The 7059-nt window shown below is 35.1% G+C and overlaps 1 non-coding gene across 1 annotated transcript; it reads right to left on the bottom strand.

The window, feature by feature from the left end:
• Positions 1-3808: 3808 nt before the first annotated feature.
• Positions 3809-3915, bottom strand: LOC117277484 (small nucleolar RNA R71). The gene has a single exon (XR_004507785.1). It is a non-coding gene; the product is annotated as a small nucleolar RNA R71 (small nucleolar RNA).
• Between the last annotated feature and the right edge of the window lie 3144 nt (positions 3916-7059).

The raw sequence follows: 7059 nt of genomic DNA on the forward strand, positions 1-7059 counted from the left end.
TTGTGGCGATGTTTCGAGAGATTTTCAGAGAAAGAATTTGGGTAAGGTTTCTACACTCATTTTTGAATAGTATCCACTAATCTATCATTAATTTCTTCATTTAATTAAGGATTTGGGTTGAGATATTTGGGTAAAAATGGTGAAAGTTCTTGGACTGAAATTTTGGGATTTGAAAGGCGAAATGAAGTCGGATTTGAGTAATTTTTGTATGGTTGGACTCGTTATTGAATAGGAGTTCGGATTTTATAATTTTAGTTGGGTTCCGAGATGTGGGCCCGGGTCGACCTTTTGAGGTGATTTTTCAATTCATTGCTTAAGTCGTAGATTTATTATTTAAATTAGTTTCTTATAGTTATATTTATAGTATGTAATTGTTTTGGCTAGATTCGAGCCGATTGAAGTGGTTAAGTCGAGGGAAAGGCATTCTTATTGATTGATTGTGCGAGATTTGAGGTAAGTGACTTGTCTAACTTTGTGGGGGGAGGGGGCGCCCCTTATGTTTTGGTATTGTTATGGTATTTGCAATACGTAAATGCCATGTATGCGAGGTGGCGAGTGCGTACTCGGGTTAAATGTTAAAAACCTAGTTCTTGCTAAGTAGTTTTCTTTTTAATTCCTTAACTGAGTTACTCTAGCATGTGTAGTCGCCAAGTCTAGCCTAATGTCACATGCCTACGTGTCTTATCTCTTACTTGCAATTTGTGTAATATGCTTAGTTGGATTACCTGCTTCCATGATTTTGTATTCAGTCTTTAACTGTAGGATTCCTTGTTGTAATTTCATTGTCCCATTGGTTACCTGTTGCATATTTACTTTTGGGACTACGAGGCGGTACCTCGGGAGCTCCCTTATTGTGTATTTACTTTTGGGACTACAAGGCAGTACCTCGGGAGCACCCCTGTTGTGTATTTACTTTGGGACTATGAGGCAGTACCTCGGGAGCACCCCTGTTGCATATTTACTTTTGGGTCTACAAGGCGGTACCTCGGGAGCGCCCCTGTTGTGTATCTACTTTTGGGACTACGAGGCGGTACCGCGGGAGCGCCCTTGTTGTTTACCTCTATTTGTAGTGTTGTTATCCTTCTGTAATTTCTCATTGTTCAATTCTCAGTCATTTCATTATATTATTATATCTCCTGCCTTGTTTCCTATTATTTCCAGTAGGGCCCTGACCTGACCTCGTCACTACTCTACCGAGGTTAGGCTTGGCACTTACTAGATACCGTTGTGGTGTACTCATACTATGCTTCTGCACATGTCTTTGTGCAGATCCAGGTGCATCTTACCAGCCTCGTTATTTGTGCGCTGTATTGATGTTTGGAGACTTCAAGGTACACCTGCCTACGACCGCAGGCCTCAGAGTCCCCTTCTATTCTGTTCTTCTCTTATTTCTTTATATTTTGATAGACAGTGATGCATATGATTATTCGGTACTGTACTTTAGCTTGTGACTTATATCTCACCAGGTTTTGGGATTTTATGTATTGAGTTTTGGTAGATTTCTTTTATGAAATTGTTTGGATGTTCAAGATTTAATCTCTTATTTAATGTTTCCGTGTATTGTTTAGGCTTACCTAGTCTTAGAGGTTAGGTGCCGTCACGATATCCCACGGAGGGAAATTGGGGTCGTGACACATACGCCCGAGTCCAAAATATCATCCGAACCTAACAAAATCATCAAAACTCTTTTTCGGGGTCAAATTCACACAAGTCAAACTTGGTCAACTCTTCTAACTTAAAGCTTCAACGATGAAATTCATTCTTCCAAATCGATTCCGAATAACCTGAAAACCAAAACTGACGATTCACACAAGTCATAATACATCATACGGAGCTACTCATGCCCTCAAACTACCTCATGAAGTGTAAATGCTCAAAATGACCGTTCGGGTCGTTACACAATCTTTGTAAGATAAGAACTAGTCTTGGTCTTCTTTCTTTGTAGTAAAAATATATCCTTAGTCTTTTAAATATTTATAGTCTTCTAATTATCTTTTTTAGCTTTTCTTACGCCATAATGGAGTAATCTCTTTTCGTTGGAATAGTTGATGAAGCTTGATATATTTTATAATACTATCTCAATTTTTATATATTCTTGGCTTGAAACATTTTATTTACATTTCATACTGTTCTGAAATGATAGTTTTAATTACTCTATTATCACGTCTATATATTTTATCTCTAAGTTATTCATATATTAATTTTTGTAATTCTCGTGGAGCAAAATTAATATATAATAACTGATGAATAAAATAGTAGAGTAAAAGAAATTTTTTAGTAAACTATTATTTCAAGTCAGTAATCTTGCTTGCCTCAGTTTTAATTCTCATGGAGGAATTATTGTAGGCAAGATTATTGATCCTTAGTAAAAATATTTTCATGAAGTTTTTACTTTCTTTTAGCACAATTCAAGCAAGAAAAATATTTCTGTTTAAACGTCACTAGTCTTAAGTTGATTAATTAACATAATTGTCATAGAGTGTTATTAATTTGTTATTTCTTAGTGAGCAAAATATAATTGTATTAGAAATAAGCAATTATTCTTTAAAGAAATAAATGTAGAAATTGAGATTTTATTATAGTAATATTATCAAGTGAATTCAATGATTCCCAACTCTTTTTTAAATTATAAATCTTCTAAAATTTATTTGTTTTATTTAAGTAATTAATAAGTTTTAAACCTCACTCACTTTTCATCAGTTTGATTCTCTCAAATAGTAGTTAATTATTACAAGTCTGTAGCATAGATTATCCAGCCTCTGTGGGACGATATCTTAAACTATACTAGAATTTGACACAGTACGAGTATGAAATTCCAATACATATTGGCCTCATAAAATTTTTGGCGCCGTTGTCGGGGTTTGGCATACATCTGCTTTAGATTAAATAGCTTGTTACTAATTTGAGAATTTATTATTATTATTATTTTTATTGCTGTTAATATTTTCACTATCTACTAATAAGTATTTCTTCCTATTACTTCTATAATTACCTTTAATGTAGTATATTTAATATAATATTACTTGTACTTTTACATACAATACCATTCTAACTTTCTTTTTAATTACTATTATTTACTAGTACTACTTTTGCTTATACTTAATATATTATCGTACCTTTTTTTTCTTTTCACTAACTATTTTTGTTCTTTTTGAACATTTCTTTAGTTGTTTTATTAGCTACTAGTACTGCTTTAGAAACTAGTGTTAATTTATTATTATTTTTCTTCTCTTTAAAATTTTAGGTAGTTTATGACCCGCTCTTCTACAAAAAAGTTGGCTAGTTACGATCCAGAAATTAAAAAATCTCTTCGATTTTGCAGGACAGGACAAACATCATCTTCTCAAAGCATAGCTCGTGAAGGAATGGAGAATTAGGGAGTAGAAGACATTCAACCACCAGCCTATGTAGAGGATCAGTTTGATGAAGTAGCACTAAGACCAGCAAACAGAATCCTTAGGGATTATGCTAGACTTGATTCAACTGTAAATCTAGTGTTAGAAAACCTCATGTGGTAGCCAACAACTTTGAAATCAGGACTAGCCTGATTCAAACGATTCAACAGTCTTGCATCTTCACTGGAGACACAAGTGAAGATCCACATAGTCATTTAATTGACTTTCTGGAACTTGTTGAAACAACTAAGTATAATGGAGTATCTCCTGAAGCTATCACGTTAAGGCTATTTCCTTTTTCTTTAAAAAGTGCCAAGACTTGGTTGCGAAGTTTGCCACAGGGTTCCATTACCACATGGGACCAGATGACTCAGAAATTTTTAAATAAATATTTTTCCCCTGCTAAAACCACAAAGTTAAGACAGGAAATATCTAATTTCTTGCAGACTGACACTGAGTCAGTTTATCAAGCTTGGGAAAGATGAAAAGCAATGTTAAGAAAATGTCCACACCATGACATTCCTGAACACATGCAACTGTATATTTTTTATCATGGATTAAAACCCTCCGCTAGAAATGTGATTGATGCAGCTGCAGGAGGTTCTGTAATGGGAAAAACCACGGAGGAAGCATTGCAATTGTTGAACGATATTTCTGAGAATGCCATCCAATGTCCATCTGAGCGTGTAATCATCAAGAAGGATGCTACGGTAAATCAGGTTGATGCTTTAAATACACTAACGCAACAAATTATTTCTTTGGCACAAAAGTTTGAATCTTTTTAGGTGAATACACAACAACCAAGCCAGTCTGAGGCTTGTGACATGTGTGGAGGAAACCATCTGAACCATAAATGTCAAGAAACCAATCATAATGATGAACATGTCCATTTTTTGGGTTATAAACTGTACCCTTTTGGGAGTCCAATGCAACAAAAGCACCCAGGATTTTAATGGAGCAATCCAAATGGTGCAGAGAACTGTCAAAGCTCCCAAAAGCAACAAGTACAAGGTTCGTTGGGATACCAGAATCAGAACCGTGGGCAACCAAACTACATACCTTATCAACAAGCAGGGCCATATCAGCAAAGGCCTCAACAAACTCATTCAAGTCTTGATGATCTTTTGTATAAGTACATTAAGGTCACTGATGAAAAGATGGAAAGTCAGGGTTCAGCCCTCAAAAATTTGGAAACTCTTATGTCAGAAAAGATTCAAGGTCCCTTGCCAAGCAATACAGAGAAAAATCCAAAGGAGCACTTTAAGGCCACCACCTTATTGTCAGGTAAGGAGCTTGATGAACCCTATGCAAACTAGTCAGAACAATAGGTAAACAACGGTAAGAATGTTGAAATACCCTCTGAACTATCTGAAGAGAAAGAAGTCAAAAAAAGAAGAAAATAATATTGAAAAATTGAATCCTTTCCCTGTGACAATTCCTTTTCCACAAAAAATAAAAAGAGAAAAGCTTGATAATCAATTTTCAAAGTTTTTGGAGATTTTAAAACAAATTCATATTAATATTCCTTTCACTGATGCTTTGTTACAAATGCCTTCTTATGCCAAATTTCAAAAAGAAATTTTGTCAAGTAAAAGGAAATTGGAAGAAGTTTCTGTGGTAATGCTTACTTAAAAATGCAGTGCTATGCTTCAAAATAAGCTACCAGAGAAACTTAGCGATCCGGGTAGTTTTACAATTCCATTCACTTTGGGGGAGTATATTTTGATGCCATTTTCTGTGATCTGTGATTTTGTAGCTTTAATTAACTTGATGCCATTTTCTATCTTTATAAAATTAAATCTTGGTGAAATGAAAGACAAAGATTTTTCTCTTCAGTTTGTAGATCAAAGTACTAAGAAACCTAAGGGAATAATTGAAGATGTGCTCGTACGAGTAGATATATTTCTTTTTCATGTAGATTTTATAGTACTTGAAATGAAGGAATGTCTTGATGAACCAATCATTTTGGGTAGACCATTTCTTGCCATAGGTAGAGCAATCAAAGATGTCCATCAAGGACAACTAATTTTGAGAATTGATGAAGAAAGAGTCATTTTTGCTATGCAAAAGATATTAAGATTTGCAGGAGATGAGACATCATCTTCGTGTGTTTCGCTTGACATGCTTAATTATCTTACAGATGAATTCAAAGATGATCAATTAATTCCAGACTCAATGGAAAGATGTCTGGCCAAATCTGGCACAACACAAGGTGATCATCCTATCATCAAAAGAGAAGCCGAAACACTAGAAAAAGATTTTGAAGATGATGAGATGCAACCAGAACAAGTTCAACAAAAAATTGAACTCAAAGTTTTTCCATCTCATTTAAAATATGTTTATCTTGAGAAAGAATTATTTCCAGTAATTATTTTATCTTCTCTTACTGCAGGACAAGAAGAAAAACTAATTGAAGTGTTGGAAGCACATAAATGAGCCTTGGGGTGGATTATAGAAGATATCAAAGGGATTAATCCAGCTGTTTGTACGCACCGAATTCTCATGGAGGATAGCTACTACCACGACCCAAAATCCACCTAGTCGTGATGGTACCTAACTCACCCGTCAGGTAAGCCAATTAACAACTATCCAATTCAATTAATATTTAACTAACTCTAATACACTCTCTAAAGAATGGTAGTACAAATCATGAGCTTCTAAGATTAGAATTTACAAAGCTGGTATGAAACAAAAACATCATCTGTTTGAAATGTATAAACATATTTATTTATAAATCTAAGGCTACCATGAACAAGAGACAGCTATGGCCGGAACACAGGTACATCTTCAAATCAAGCTCCCGTCCATCACAACAACATCAACATCCAATATCTACACGCAAGGTGTAGAAGTGTAGTATGAGTACAACCGACCGCATGTACTTAATAAGTAACAAACCTCACCTTAGGTTGAAAGTAGTGACAAGCTGCAACAAAGGTCGGGTCCGACACCAATAGCCAACAACAGTCCATAACAACGTAAAGCAAGTAATAAAACAAGTAACTCAGAGATAAAATACTTAGCTTAATCATGATTTCTGAAAATAGTTCTGCCTTTCAAGTATATTATTGAAAACCCAAGTCGTTTACCGAAGTTGCCAAAAATATGAGTAAGTTTGAAAACAGTAATTTTCCCAAAAATCCTTTCAACAATAAATAAGATGTTTCATTTTCTTTCTAGATAGCCAGTGTAAAATGCCTCACTATGCCCATATGCCAGCATGTGTGAGAAGTCATGAATGACGTGATACCGTACAACATCATGAAAATACATCTCTATGCCCGTATGATGAGTGGAAAGTACAGTACTGAGTGATTGAGCATGATGAGTGGAAAGACAACTCACGTGTTGCACGGACAACTCATGTGCTATAGTATCAATATCTGGATTCGCATGGACAACTCACATGCTGCACGGACAACTCACATGCCATAGTATCAATATCCTCACAATCAGGCCCTCGGCCTTACTCAATCATCAATCTTTCCAGTCTCTTAGGCTCATAATTTCATGAAACTAGCCCAAAAATGATGATATGATGTGTCAATATGTAGCGACAGAGTCTGAGATATGATATGAAATGAGTGAACATAACTGAGTATGAAATTTCAATGTAAGAAAATAACTCAACAACAGTAACGACCTCAATAGGTCCCAACAGGTT

The sequence above is a fragment of the Nicotiana tomentosiformis genome, chromosome 6, assembly GCF_000390325.3.
Source record: "Nicotiana tomentosiformis chromosome 6, ASM39032v3, whole genome shotgun sequence".
In the NCBI taxonomy this organism is placed as follows: domain Eukaryota; kingdom Viridiplantae; phylum Streptophyta; class Magnoliopsida; order Solanales; family Solanaceae; genus Nicotiana; species Nicotiana tomentosiformis.